Source organism: Bombina bombina, chromosome 1 (genome assembly GCF_027579735.1).
Source record: "Bombina bombina isolate aBomBom1 chromosome 1, aBomBom1.pri, whole genome shotgun sequence".
Lineage (NCBI taxonomy): Eukaryota > Metazoa > Chordata > Amphibia > Anura > Bombinatoridae > Bombina > Bombina bombina.
In genome coordinates, this window is record NC_069499.1 from 594,283,403 (window position 1) to 594,299,794 (window position 16,392).

A 16,392-nucleotide genomic window follows, 5' to 3' on the forward strand; every position below is an offset into this window, starting at 1 on the left:
AAAATTATTAGAATCAGTAATCCAGTCCAAGGCAAATTTAACTAAGGTAGCAATATTATACAATCTTAAATTGGGCAAAGCTAGCTCTGCAAACCATTTTTTTTGTGACAACCGGATCAAGGATATGCAGGCTTTTTTATTACCCCATATAAATTTAGTTAGAGATTGATCAAATTTCATCATGTCAGTGTTTGTAACAAACAGCGGAAGATTTTGTAAAGGGTACAAAATCTGCGGAAACACAACAGATTTTATCAGATTCACTCGAGCAGAGATAGATAGGGGAAAAGAGGCCCAGAGATCAAGATTATTTTTGATCTTCAAAAATAGAGGGGAAAAGTTCAGGTTATACCACTTTTGTGGATCTTTATGTAATATTATACCCAAGTATTTAAGATGATCTACTACCTTAAAAGGATGATTTAGACAGCTTTCCCTTGATTTAATTATCCACAGTAGCTCACTCTTACCAAAATTAATTTTATAACCTGAGAAGGAGCTAAAATCAGAAAATATTCGCAACACTAGAGGTATATGAAGCGCTGTTTTGTTCAAAAAAAGAAGCAGATCATCTGCGTAGAGTAGGACATTTAATGTATTTGGTCCTAGTACTATGCCGCTCAGATTGTCCCTCAACCAAATAGCCAAAGGCTCTAGGGCAATATTGAAAAGCAACGGAGACAAAGGGCAACCTTGCCTTGTACCCCTGCCAAGTATTATTTTCGGGGAAAGCATACCATTAATCAGTAAATATGATATAGGGTTTCGATATATTTTATGAACAAGATGTACAAATTGCCCTTGGAATCCAAATTGTTCTAAAGCCCTAAATAGGTACGGCCATGTAATAGAATCAAAGGCTTTTTCAGCGTCTACTGTTAGAAGAGCTAAGTCAGAAAATGTTCCTTTTTTTTAATTTTCTCTCTATTCCACATATAATCCAGCAACATGATCACCTTGCGGATATTTTTAGCAGAATTTCTTCCCTGGATAAACCCGGTTTGGTCAGGATGAATGATCTCATTTAACCCTTTCGCTAATCTAGATGCTATGATTGATGTCAAAATGTTGTAGTCTACATTTAGAACCGATATTGGTCTATATGACGCTGGGTCCTCTCTTTCCCTATCTTTTTTTGGTATTAGTGTTATGTTAGCTGCTGTGAAATAATTTGACATTGTATCACTTTGAGAGAAATATACATTATAAAGCCTTTCCAAGGTGAAATTAAGTTCTTGAGATAAAATTTTATAAAATTCTGCTGGTAAAAAGTCAGGTCCAGCTGCCTTGTTTAATTTTACTTTCTCTATAGCCTTGTTAATTTCATCTCCAGTGATACAAGCATTTAACTCTATTAATTGTTCTTTGGAGAACTGTGGGAATGAAATCCTTGCCATAAGGTTCTCTAGATTTAATGTATTAACCTCAGTTTCGTTATAAAGCTTCTGATAAAAATTATGAAAAACTTTCATAATATTTTCAGAGTCCAGATATCTGTCTTTGCCCTCTTTTATAGCTGTGATATAGTTTTTACTTTTTCTATTTTTAATTAAATAAGCTAGATATTTCGCAGAAGTACCATGATATCCTTTAAACTTCAGATTTAGTTTAAGTTCTTCTCTATATGACTTCTTTTTGAGATATACCTCACGATTATTCTTCCAATATTTATTCCAATTATTTAATGTTCTCTCATTATAGTATCTTCTGAGGGCATTTCTAACGTGACTTGCCAACTATATTTCAACTGCTCTATTTTTCTTATTCCATGCATTCAAGTACGACTTAATTTCCCCTCTTAATACCGCTTTTGAGGCTTCCCAAAAAATGTCAATATTATTAATTTGGGAAATATTAAAAGTCGCATAGTCTTTCCATTTTTGTTTTAACCATATATTAAATCTGGGATTATTAAGAAAAAAGCGTGGGAATATAACATTTTGACTTTTATCTTTAGGTGTAGCAAGTGACGAAAAAGCTAATGATATAATAGCGTGATCAGAAAGAATTATATCAGCAATTTCTGATTTACTTTTTAAGATAGACAGAGATTCTGAGATTAAAAACATATCGATTCTAGAGAACGTTCTATATACTTTAGATTCACAAGAAAAAATTCTAGCATCCGGGTTCTCAATACGCCAAACATCTAATAGCTTAAGTTTCTGACAAAATTGTTTTAAACATTTTGCACGTTTATTATATTCCCTTGTTGTTTTCCCAGAAAGTCTGTCTATCTCAGGGCATAAGGCGATATTAAAGTTTCCTCCCAGAATAAGATTATGGGCAGCAAATGGAAATAATTTGACTTTGATTTTTTCCCAAAATGTAGAAGAATGAATATTTGGACCATAAATATTACATAACACAAAATCAACATTATTAATCACTATCTGTAGAATAATAAATCTGGCTTCTGCATCATATTCAACATTTTTAATCTTATATTCTAATTTTTTATGTAGCAATATAGCGACCCCTGCTTTCCTATTATTTACTGGAGTAGCAATGACCTCTCCCACCCATTTTATCTTTAATTTCATTATCTCTATTTCCTTTAAATGTGTCTCCTGTAAGAACACTATCTCTGGCTGATGAGAGGCAAGGGCTTTTATAACATGTTTACGTTTCATTGGTGAGGTGATACCTCCTACGTTCCAAGAGAGGAACTTAAGGTTTTGACCCATATTAGACATTATTCAGATTCTTAAAACACACCCTGACCAAGGGGATGAATACTACCTTGAGACGAGGAAGGGAGGAGACCAGAGACCAACTGGGGAGAGAGAAAAAAAAAAAAGAAAAATAAATCCCAAAAGGGGATAAAAAATAAAAAAAACTCCTATCTGCTCAGGTGGGACAACATACCATCTGCAACAATTTTTATATGTATCTACATAAATACATTTGGTACCGTTATACATAGTGAACTCTAAAAATTCTAAATAATAGAACATCCTCTAGATAAGATTAACAAGACAGTTACCTGCGCACAGTATTATTTAGAGACTGCAAATTCCTGTGCTTTAGTTACATTATTAAGAGTAATACGCTTGTCATTGAGCTCTACTATGATTTTAGCTGGATAAATTAGTCGCGCTTTTAGCCCTTTGTTAATAAATTGTGTACAATAGGGAACCATTAGTTTCCTTTTTGATGAGGTCTCAATAGAAAAATCCTGAAATAATAAAAGTCTATTATTCGCCATCATAAATGAGTCAAGTTTCTTGTACATTTTTAAAATTTCTAATTTATCCTGAAACTTGACATATTTAACTATACAAATCCTATTTCTTATATTTCCATTTATACTTTATTTAGTAGTGCCTATCCTGTGGACTCTTTCCACTGCTAAGGGGAGTTGAGAAGCAGGAAAACCCAGCGCTTGTGGAGGTAAAATGCATAAGATCGTTATATTCATTTATTTCAGGAAGTCCAACTATCCTGATATTATTTCGTCTGGAGCGATCCGCCAGATCCTCCAGACGACTTTGTAAGGTATTAATTTGGGCTTCTTGTGTATGAATTTTGAGACTTGAGAGTTAGTTAAGTCCTCTAGATCTGAGATTCTATTCTCTGCTTCAGAAAGCCTATTTGAGAATTGTCTCACTTCAGTAGAAAGGGCAGTAATATTAGAAGAGATATTAAATAATTCTTTCTTAATGTCATTAAACTGCGGTGATATCAGTTCTGTTAGCTGATTCATTATTGGTTGGAGGTCTAAAGTAGAATTAGACAATTCTACATTAACATCTGAACTAGTATCTAATAGTTTTGTTTTCCGGTCTTTTATTTTGGGGGGCATTGTGGGTGAACTATGTCTTGCTTGGGTGATAAATCTTTCCATAAAAAGAAAGAAAAAAACAAAAGTGATACTGAAATAGTGACTACTTTTCTTTCCTGTAATTAGCAAGAGTCCATGAGCTAGTGACGTATGGGATATACATTCCTACCAGGAGGGGCAAAGTTTCCCAAACCTCAAAATGCCTATAAATACACCCCTCACCACACCCACAATTCAGTTTTTACAAACTTTGCCTCCGATGGAGGTGGTGAAGTAAGTTTGTGCTAGATTCTACGTTGATATGCGCTCCGCAGCAAGTTGGAGCCCGGTTTTCCTCTCAGCGTGCAGTGAATGTCAGAGGGATGTGAGGAGAGTATTGCCTATTTGAATGCAGTGATCTCCTTCTACGGGGTCTATTTCATAGGTTCTCTGTTATCGGTCGTAGAGATTCATCTCTTACCTCCCTTTTCAGATCGACGATATACTCTTATATATACCATTACCTCTGCTGATTCTCGTTTCAGTACTGGTTTGGCTTTCTACAAACATGTAGATGAGTGTCCTGGGGTAAGTAAATCTTATTTTCTGTGACACTCTAAGCTATGGTTGGGCACTTTGTTTATAAAGTTCTAAATATATGTATTCAAACATTTATTTGCCTTGACTCAGAATGTTCAACTTTCCTTATTTTCAGACAGTCAGTTTCATATTTGGGATAATGCATTTGATTTAATCATTTTTTCTTACCTTCAAAAAATTTGACTCTTCCCTGTGGGCTGTTAGGCTTGCGGGGGCTGAAAATGCTTCATTTTATTGCGTCATTCTTGGCGCGGACTCTTTTGGCGCAAAAATTCTATTTCCGTTTCCGGCGTCATACGTGTCGCCGGAAGTTGCGTCATTTTTTTGACGTTATTTTGCGCCAAAAATGTCGGCGTTCCGGATGTGGCGTCATTTTTGGCGCCAAATAATGTGGGCGTCTTATTTGAAGCGAAAAAATATGGGCGTCGCTTTTGTCTCCACATTATTTTAGTCTCATTTTCTCCAACATAGGTGTGTCCGGTCCACGGCGTCATCCTTACTTGTGGGATATTCTCCTCCCCAACAGGAAATGGCAAAGAGCCCAGCAAAGCTGGTCACATGATCCCTCCTAGGCTCCGCCTACCCCAGTCATTCTCTTTGCCGTTGTACAGGCAACATCTCCACGGAGATGGCTTAGAGTTTTTTAGTTTTAACTGTAGTTTTTATTATTCAATCAAGAGTTTGTTATTTTGAAATAGTGCTGGTATGTACTATTTACTCAGAAACAGAAAAGAGATGAAGATTTCTGTTTGTATGAGGAAAATGATTTTAGCAACCGTAACTAAAATCCATGGCTGTTCCACACAGGGACTGTTGAGAGCTATTAACTTCAGTTGGGGGAACAGTATGCAGTCTCTTGCTGCTTGAGGTATGACACATTCTAACAAGACGATGTAATGCTGGAAGCTGTCATTTTCCCTATGGGATCCGGTAAGCCATGTTTATTACGATCATAAATAAGGGCTTCACAAGGGCTTATTAAGACTGTAGACTTTTCTGGGCTAAATCGATTCTTTATTAACACATATTTAGCCTTGAGGAATCATTTTATCTGGGTATTTTGATATAAGAATATCGGCAGGCACTGTATTAGACACCTTATTCCTTAGGGGGCTTTCCCAAAGCATAAGCAGAGCCTCATTTTCGCGCCGGTGTGGCGCACTTGTTTTTGAGAGGCATGGCATGCAGTCGCATGTGTGAGGAGCTCTGATACTTAGAAAAGACTTTCTGAAGGCGTCATTTGGTATCGTATTCCCCTTTGGGCTTGGTTGGGTCTCAGCAAAGCAGATACCAGGGACTGTAAAGGGGTTAAAGTTTAAAACGGCTCCGGTTCCGTTATTTTAAGGGTTAAAGCTTCCAAATTTGGTGTGCAATACTTTTAAGGCTTTAAGACACTGTGGTGAAAATTTGGTGAATTTTGTACAATTCCTTCATGTTTTTTCGCAATTGCAGTAATAAAGTGTGTTCAGTTTAAAATTTAAAGTGACAGTAACGGTTTTATTTTAAAACGTTTTTGTACTTTGTTATCAAGTTTATGCCTGTTTAACATGTCTGAACTACCAGATAGACTGTGTTCTGAATGTGGGGAAGCCAGAATTCCTATTCATTTAAATAAATGTGATTTATGTGATAATGACAATGATGCCCAAGATGATTCCTCAAGTGAGGGGAGTAAGCATGGTACTGCATCATTCCCTCCTTCGTCTACACGAGTCTTGCCCACTCAGGAGGCCCCTAGTACATCTAGCGCGCCAATACTCCTTACTATGCAACAATTAACGGCTGTAATGGATAATTCTGTCAAAAACATTTTAGCCCAAATGAACACTTGTCAGCGTAAGCGCGGCTGCTCTGTTTTAGATACTGAAGAGCATGGCAACGCTGATACTAATATCTCTGAAGGGCCCCTAACCCAGTCTGATGGGGCCAGGGAGGTTTTGTCTGAGGGAGAAATTACTGATTCAGGGAACATTTCTCAACAGGCTGAACCTGATGTGATTGCATTTAAATTTAAGTTGGAACATCTCCGCATTCTGCTTAAGGAGGTATTATCCACTCTGGATGATTGTGACAAGTTGGTCATCCCAGAGAAGCTATGTAAAATGGACAAGTTCCTAGAGGTGCCGGGGCTCCCAGAAGCTTTTCCTATACCCAAGCGGGTGGCGGACATTGTTAATAAAGAATGGGAAAGGCCCATTCCTTTCGTCCCTCCCCCCATATTTAAAAAATTGTTTCCTTTGGTCGACCCCAGAAAGGACTTATGGCAGACAGTCCCCAAGGTCGAGGGAGCGGTTTCCACTTTAAACAAACGCACCACTATACCCATAGAGGATAGTTGTGCTTTCAAAGATCCTATGGATAAAAAATTAGAAGGTTTGCTTAAAAAGATGTTTGTTCAGCAGGGTTACCTTCTACAACCAATTGCATGCATTGTCCCTGTCGCTACAGCCGCATGTTTCTGGTTCGATGGGCTGATAAAGGCGGTCGATAGTGATTCTCCTCCTTATGAGGAGATTATGGACAGAATCAATGCTCTCAAATTGGCTAATTCTTTCACCCTAGACGCCACTTTGCAATTGGCTAGGTTAGCGGCTAAGAATTCTGGGTTTGCTATTGTGGCGCGCAGAGCGCTTTGGTTGAAATCTTGGTCGGCTGATGCGTCTTCCAAGAACAAGCTACTTAACATTCCTTTCAAGGGGAAAACGCTGTTTGGCCCTGACTTGAAAGAGATTATCTCTGATATCACTGGGGGTAAGGGCCACGCCCTTCCTCAGGATCGGCCTTTCAAGGCAAAAAATAAACCTAATTTTCGTCCCTTTCGTAGAAACGGACCAGCCCGAGGTGCTACGTCCTCTAAGCAAGAGGGTAATACTTCTCAAGCCAAGCCAGCTTGGAGACCAATGCAAGGCTGGAACAAGGGAAAGCAGGCCAAGAAACCTGCCACTGCTACCAAGACTGCATGAAATGTTGGCCCCCGATCCGGGACCGGATCTGGTGGGGGGCAGACTCTCTCTCTTCGCTCAGGCTTGGGCAAGAGATGTTCTGGATCCTTGGGCGCTAGAAATAGTCTCCCAAGGTTATCTTCTGGAATTCAAGGGACTTCCCCCAAGGGGGAGGTTCCACAGGTCTCAGTTGTCTTCAGACCACATAAAAAGACAGGCATTCTTACATTGTGTAGAAGACCTGTTAAAAATGGGAGTGATTCATCCTGTTCCATTAAGAGAACAAGGGATGGGGTTCTACTCCAATCTGTTCATAGTTCCCAAAAAAGAGGGAACGTTCAGACCAATCTTAGATCTCAAGATCTTAAACAAGTTTCTCAAGGTTCCATCGTTCAAGATGGAAACCATTCGAACTATTCTTCCTTCCATCCAGGAAGGTCAATTCATGACCACGGTGGATTTAAAGGATGCGTATCTACATATTCCTATCCACAAGGAACATCATCGGTTCCTAAGGTTCGCATTCCTGGACAAGCATTACCAGTTCGTGGCGCTTCCTTTCGGATTAGCCACTGCTCCAAGGATTTTCACAAAGGTACTAGGGTCCCTTCTAGCTGTGCTAAGACCAAGGGGCATTGCTGTAGTACCTTACTTGGACGACATTCTGATTCAAGCGTCGTCCCTTCCTCAAGCAAAGGCTCACACGGACATCGTCCTGGCCTTTCTCAGATCTCACGGATGGAAAGTGAACGTGGAAAAGAGTTCTCTATCTCCGTCAACAAGGGTTCCCTTCTTGGGAACAATAATAGACTCCTTAGAAATGAGGATATTTCTGACAGAGGCCAGAAAAACAAAGCTTCTAGACTCTTGTCGGATACTTCATTCCGTTCCTCTTCCTTCCATAGCTCAGTGCATGGAAGTGATCGGGTTGATGGTAGCGGCTATGGACATAGTTCCTTTTGCGCGCATTCATCTCAGACCATTACAACTGTGCATGCTCAGTCAGTGGAATGGGGATTATACAGACTTGTCTCCGAAGATACAAGTAAATCAGAGGACCAGAGACTCACTCCGTTGGTGGCTGTCCCTGGACAACCTGTCACAAGGGATGACATTCCGCAGACCAGAGTGGGTCATTGTCACGACCGACGCCAGTCTGATGGGCTGGGGCGCGGTCTGGGGATCCCTGAAAGCTCAGGGTCTTTGGTCTCGGGAAGAATCTCTTCTTCCGATAAATATTCTGGAACTGAGAGCGATATTCAATGCTCTCAAGGCTTGGCCTCAGCTAGCGAGGGCCAAGTTCATACGGTTTCAATCAGACAACATGACAACTGTTGCGTACATCAACCATCAGGGGGGAACAAGGAGTTCCCTAGCGATGGAAGAAGTGACCAAAATCATTCTATGGGCGGAGTCTCACTCCTGCCACCTGTCCGCTATCCACATCCCAGGAGTGGAAAATTGGGAAGCGGATTTTCTGAGTCGTCAGACATTGCATCCGGGGGAGTGGGAACTCCATCCGGAAATCTTTGCCCAAGTCACTCAGCTGTGGGGCATTCCAGACATGGATCTGATGGCCTCTCGTCAGAACTTCAAAGTTCCTTGCTACGGGTCCAGATCCAGGGATCCCAAGGCGGCTCTAGTGGATGCACTAGTAGCACCTTGGACCTTCAAACTAGCTTATGTGTTCCCGCCGTTCCTCTCATCCCCAGGCTGGTAGCCAGGATCAATCAGGAGAGGGCGTCGGTGATCTTGATAGCTCCTGCGTGGCCACGCAGGACTTGGTATGCAGATCTGGTGAATATGTCATCGGCTCCACCTTGGAAGCTACCTTTGAGACGAGACCTTCTTGTTCAGGGTCCGTTCGAACATCCGAACCTGGTTTCACTCCAGCTGACTGCTTGGAGATTGAACGCTTGATCTTATCGAAGCGAGGGTTCTCAGATTCTGTTATCGATACTCTTGTTCAGGCCAGAAAGCCTGTAACTAGAAAGATTTACCACAAAATTTGGAAAAAATATATCTGTTGGTGTGAATCTAAAGGATTCCCTTGGGACAAGGTTAAGATTCCTAAGATTCTATCCTTCCTTCAAGAAGGATTGGAAAAAGGATTATCTGCAAGTTCCCTGAAGGGACAGATTTCTGCCTTGTCTGTGTTACTTCACAAAAAGCTGGCAGCTGTGCCAGATGTCCAAGCCTTTGTTCAGGCTCTGGTTAGAATTAAGCCTGTTTACAAACCTTTGACTCCTCCTTGGAGTCTCAATTTAGTTCTTTCAGTTCTTCAGGGGGTTCCGTTTGAACCCTTACATTCCGTTGATATTAAGTTATTATCTTGGAAAGTTTTGTTTTTAGTTGCAATCTCTTCTGCTAGAAGAGTTTCAGAATTATCTGCTCTGCAGTGTTCTCCTCCTTATCTGGTGTTCCATGCAGATAAGGTGGTTTTACGTACTAAACCTGGTTTTCTTCCAAAAGTTGTTTCTAACAAAAACATTAACCAGGAGATTATCGTACCTTCTCTGTGTCCGAAACCAGTTTCAAAGAAGGAACGTTTGTTGCACAATTTGGATGTTGTTCGCGCTCTAAAATTCTATTTAGATGCTACAAAGGATTTTAGACAAACATCTTCCTTGTTTGTTGTTTATTCTGGTAAAAGGAGAGGTCAAAAAGCAACTTCTACCTCTCTCTCTTTTTGGATTAAAAGCATCATCAGATTGGCTTACGAGACTGCCGGACGGCAGCCTCCCGAAAGAATCACAGCTCATTCCACTAGGGCTGTGGCTTCCACATGGGCCTTCAAGAACGAGGCTTCTGTTGATCAGATATGTAGGGCAGCGACTTGGTCTTCACTGCACACTTTTACCAAATTTTACAAGTTTGATACTTTTGCTTCTTCTGAGGCTATTTTTGGGAGAAAGGTTTTGCAAGCCGTGGTGCCTTCCATTTAGGTGACCTGATTTGCTCCCTCCCTTCATCCGTGTCCTAAAGCTTTGGTATTGGTTCCCACAAGTAAGGATGACGCCGTGGACCGGACACACCTATGTTGGAGAAAACAGAATTTATGTTTACCTGATAAATTACTTTCTCCAACGGTGTGTCCGGTCCACGGCCCGCCCTGGTTTTTTAATCAGGTCTGATAATTTATTTTCTTTAACTACAGTCACCACGGTACCATATGGTTTCTCCTATGCAAATATTCCTCCTTAACGTCGGTCGAATGACTGGGGTAGGCGGAGCCTAGGAGGGATCATGTGACCAGCTTTGCTGGGCTCTTTGCCATTTCCTGTTGGGGAGGAGAATATCCCACAAGTAAGGATGACGCCGTGGACCGGACACACCGTTGGAGAAAGTAATTTATCAGGTAAACATAAATTCTGTTTTTCATTGCTTCTGGTTGCTAGAAGCTTGTTCTTTGGCATTTTTTTCCCATTCCTGAAACTGTCATTTAAGGAATTTGATCAATTTTGCTTTATATATATGTTGTTTTTTCTCTTACATATTGCAAGATGTCCCACGTTGCATCTGAGTCAGAAGATACTACAGGAAAATCGCTATCTAGTGCTGAATCTACCAAAGCTAAGTGTATCTGCTGTAAACTTTTGGTAGCTATTCCTCCAGCTGTTGTTTGTATTGATTGTCATGACAAACTTGTTAAAGCAGATAATATTTCCTTTAGTAAAGTACCATTGCCTGTTGCAGTTCCTTCAACATCTAAGGTGCAGAATGTTCCTGATAAGATAAGAGATTTTGTTTCTGAATCCATAAAGAAGGCTATGTCTGTTATTTCTCCTTCTAGTAAACGTAAAAAATCTTTTAAAACTTCTCTCCCTACAGATGAATTTTTAAATGAACATCATCATTCTGATTCTGATGACTCCTCTGGTTCAGAGGATTCTGTCTCAGAGGTTGATGCTGATAAATCTTCATATTTATTTAAAATGGAATTTATTCATTCTTTACTTAAAGAAGTACTAATTGCTTTAGAAATAGAGGATTCTGGTCCTCTTGATACTAATTCTAAACGTTTGGATAAGGTATTTAAAGCTCCTGTGGTTATTCCAGAAGTTTTTCCTGTTCCTAATGCTATTTCTGCAGTAATTTCCAAGGAATGGGATAAATTGGGTAATTCATTTACTCCTTCTAAACGTTTTAAGCATTATATCCTGTGCCGTCTGACAGATTAGAATTTTGGGACAAGATCCCTAAAGTTGATGGGGCTATTTCTACCCTTGCTAAACGTACTACTATTCCTACGTCAGATGGTACTTCGTTTAAGGATCCTCTAGATAGGAAAATTGAATCCTTTCTAAGAAAAGCTTATCTGTGTTCAGGTAATCTTCTTAGACCTGCTATATCTTTGGCTGATGTTGTTGCAGCTTCAACTTTTTGGTTGGAAACTTTAGCGCAACAAGTAACACATCGTGATTCTCATGATATTATTATTCTTCTTCAGCATGCTAATAATTTTATCTGTGATGCTATTTTTGATATTATCAGAGTTGATGTCAGGTTTATGTCTCTAGCTATTTTAGCTAGAAGAGCTTTATGGCTTAAAACTTGGAATGCTGATATGGCTTCTAAATCAACTTTACTTTCCATTTCTTTCCAGGGTAACAAATTATTTGGTTCTCAGTTGGATTCCATTATTTCAACTGTTACTGGTGGGAAAGGAACTTTTTTACCACAGGATAAAAAATCTAAAGGTAAAAACAGGGCTAATAATCGTTTTCGTTCCTTTCGTTTCAACAAAGAACAAAAGCCTGATCCTTCATCCTCAGGAGCAGTTTCAGTTTGGAAACCATCTCCAGTCTGGAATAAATCCAAGCCAGCTAGAAAGGCAAAGCCTGCTTCTAAGTCCACATGAAGGTGCGGCCCTCATTCCAGCTCAGCTGGTAGGGGGCAGGTTACGTTTTTTCAAGGAAATTTGGATCAATTCTGTTCACAATCTTTGGATTCAGAGCATTGTTTCAGAAGGGTACAGAATTGGTTTCAAGATGAGACCTCCTGCAAAGAGATTTTTTCTTTCCCGTGTCCCAGTAAATCCAGTAAAAGCTCAAGCATTTCTGAAATGTGTTTCAGATCTAGAGTTGACTGGAGTAATTATGCCAGTTCCAGTTCCGGAACAGGGGATGGGGTTTTATTCAAATCTCTTCATTGTACCAAAAGAAGGAGAATTCCTTCAGACCAGTTCTGGATCTAAAAATATTGAATCGTTATGTAAGAATACCAACGTTCAAGATGGTCACTGTAAGGACTATCTTGCCTTTTGTTCAGCAAGGGAATTATATGTCCACAATAGATTTACAGGATGCATATCTGCATATTCCGATTCATCCAGATCATTATCAGTTCCTGAGATTCTCTTTTCTGGACAAGCATTACCAGTTTGTGGCTCTGCCGTTTGGCCTAGCTACAGCTCCAAGAATTTTTACAAAGGTTCTCGGTGCCCTTCTGTCTGTAATCAGAGAACAGGGTATTGTGGTATTTCCTTATTTGGACGATATCTTGGTACTTGCTCAGTCTTTACATTTAGCAGAATCTCATACGAATCGACTTGTGTTGTTTCTTCAAGATCATGGTTGGAGGATCAATTTACCAAAAAGTTCTTTGATTCCTCAGACAAGGGTAACCTTTCTGGGTTTCCAGATGGATTCAGTGTCCATGACTCTGTCTTTAACAGACAAGAGACGTCTAAATTGATTGCAGCTTGTCGAAACCTTCAGTCACAATCATTCCCTTCGGTAGCCTTATGCATGGAAATTCTAGGTCTTATGACTGCTGCATCGGACGCGATCCCCTTTGCTCGTTTTCACATGCGACCTCTTCAGCTCTGTATGCTGAAGCAATGGTGCAAGGATTACACGAAGATATCTCAAACAATATCTTTAAAACCGATTGTTCGACACTCTCTAACATGGTGGACAGATCACCATCGTTTAATTCAGGGGGCTTCTTTTGTGCTTCCGACCTGGACTGTAATTTCAACAGATGCAAGTCTCACAGGTTGGGGAGCTGTGTGGGGATCTCTGACGGCACAAGGAGTTTGGGAATCTCAGGAGGTGAGATTACCGATCAATATTTGGAACTCCGTGCAATTTTCAGAGCTCTTCAGTTTTGGCCTCTTCTGAAGAGAGAATCGTTCATTTGTTTTCAGACGGACAATGTCACAACTGTGGCATACATCAATCATCAAGGAGGGACTCACAGTCCTCTGGCTATGAAAGAAGTATCTCGAATTTTGGTTTGGGCGGAATCCAGCTCCTGTCTAATCTCTGCGGTTCATATCCCAGGTATAGACAATTGGGAAGCGGATTATCTCAGTCGCCAAACGTTACATCCGGGCGAATGGTCTCTTCACCCAGAGGTATTTCTTCAGATTGTTCAAATGTGGGAACTTCCAGAAATAGATCTGATGGCGTCCCATCTAAACAAGAAACTTCCCAGGTATCTGTCCAGATCCCGGGATCCTCAGGCGGAGGCAGTGGATGCATTATCACTTCCTTGGAAGTATCATCCTGCCTATATCTTTCCGCCTCTAGTTCTTCTTCCAAGAGTAATCTCCAAGATTCTGAAGGAATGCTCGTTTGTTCTGCTGGTAGCTCCGGCATGGCCTCACAGGTTTTGGTATGCGGATCTTGTCCGGATGGCCTCTTGCCAACCGTGGACTCTTCCGTTAAGACCAGACCTTCTGTCACAAGGTCCTTTTTTCCATCAGGATCTGAAATCCTTAAATTTAAAGGTATGGAGATTGAACGCTTGATTCTTGGTCAAAGAGGTTTCTCTGACTCTGTGATTAATACTATGTTACAGGCTCGTAAATCTGTATCTCAAGAGATATATTATAGAGTCTGGAAGACTTATATTTCTTGGTGTCTTTCTCATCATTTTTCTTGGCATTCTTTTAGAATACTGAGAATTTTACAGTTTCTTCAGGATGGTTTAGATAAGGGTTTGTCCGCAAGTTCTTTGAAAGGACAAATCTCTGCTCTTTCTGTTCTTTTTCACAGAAAGATTGCTATTCTTCCTGATATTCATTGTTTTGTACAAGCTTTGGTTCGTATAAAACCTGTCATTAAGTCAATTTCTCCTCCTTGGAGTTTGAATTTGGTTCTGGGAGCTCTTCAAGCTCCTCCGTTTGAACCTATGCATTCATTGGACATTAAATTACTTTCTTGGAAAGTTTTGTTCCTTTTGGCCATCTCTTCTGCCAGAAGAGTTTCTGAATTATCTGCTCTTTCTTGTGAGTCTCCTTTTCTGATTTTTCATCAGGATAAGGCGGTGTTGCGAACTTCTTTTGAATTTTTACCTAAAGTTGTGAATTCCAACAACATTAGTAGAGAAATTGTGGTTCCTTCATTATGTCCTAATCCTAAGAATTCTAAGGAGAAATCGTTGCATTCTTTGGATGATGTTGAAGCTACAAAATCTTTCCGTAAGACTTCTAGTCTATTTGTTATCTTTTCCGGTTCTAGAAAAGGCCAGAAAGCTTCTGCCATTTCTTTGGCATCTTGGTTGAAATCTTTAATTCATCTTGCCTATGTTGAGTTGGGTAAAACTCCGCCTCAGAGAATTACAGCTCATTCTACTAGGTCAGTTTCTACTTCCTGGGCGTTTAGGAATGAAGCTTCGGTTGACCAGATTTGCAAAGCAGTAACTTGGTCCTCTTTGCATACTTTTACTAAATTCTACCATTTTGATGTATTTTCTTCTTCTGAAGCAGTTTTTGGTAGAAAAGTACTTCAGGCAGCGGTTTCAGTTTGAATCTTCTGCTTATGTTTTTCGTTAAACTTTATTTTGGGTGTGGATTATTTTCAGCAGGAATTGGCTGTCTTTATTTTATCCCTCCCTCTCTAGTGACTCTTGTGTGGAAAGATCCACATCTTGGGTAGTCATTATCCCATACGTCACTAGCTCATGGACTCTTGCTAATTACATGAAAGAAAACATAATTTATGTAAGAACTTACCTGATAAATTCATTTCTTTCATATTAGCAAGAGTCCATGAGGCCCGCCCTTTTTTTGTGGTGGTTATGATTTTGTATAAAGCTCAATTTATTCCAATTCCTTATTTTATATGCTTTCGCACTTTTTTATCACCCCACTTCTTGGCTATTCGTTAAACTGAATTGTGGGTGTGGTGAGGGGTGTATTTATAGGCATTTTGAGGTTTGGGAAACTTTGCCCCTCCTGGTAGGAATGTATATCCCATACGTCACTAGCTCATGGACTCTTGCTAATATGAAAGAAATGAATTTATCAGGTAAGTTCTTACATAAATTATGTTTTTTTTTTTGTTTTTTTAAATAACACAAAAAAGAGAGGAACTAAATATCACACTACAATTCTGTGTACTAAACCTCAGTAATAGTGCTGTGACCACAGATGACCACAAAAAACCTGACTATTTTTATCAGCGTATTTTTTATCAAAAGTGTGGGGGGGGGTGTATGTGCTTTTTTTTTTTTTTTTTTTATAAAGGTGTTAGGACTAATGCCGTCCCGTAATGAGCACTGACTCTTTTTGTGTAATTTCCTCCAACTCACTAAATTTTAAGTCATCAACTAAAACTTCTACCCAGTCAAGTGAACTAAATATCAATTTTAATATACCTTGCTCTACCTTAATATAGATTCCAACAGCAGCTAGGAAACAAAAAGCAAATCAGGTGTAAAGCTGCATATATTCCACACCTGCAATGATATATTAACAACAATTCCCTCTAGATAAGCATACCCTAAAGATACACCATATAAAGACAGGTTTTTTTTTGTTTGTTTTTTTTTTCCCCTTTTTGCTAATAACACACTACAGGGTGTTGTATTCCTTGCCTGTTTTTGAGTCTCGTGACACTCAACCTATATACCTTTACTGCAGAACTTAGTAAATGTTTAGTTATTCTATAGAGTTCACCATGACAAAGTTATCATAGGCTCCACTGTATTTAGCATACACCTTGCTGCTTTTTTCTTTTTATAGCAAAGACTTAAACAGTAACTGCTGTAATTTTAGCAGTATAATACTTGCGGGAAACAGGGGTGTAAAACTTCGGTGCAAATCCTCACGCTGCTTGCCAAACTCGATGCTTCATA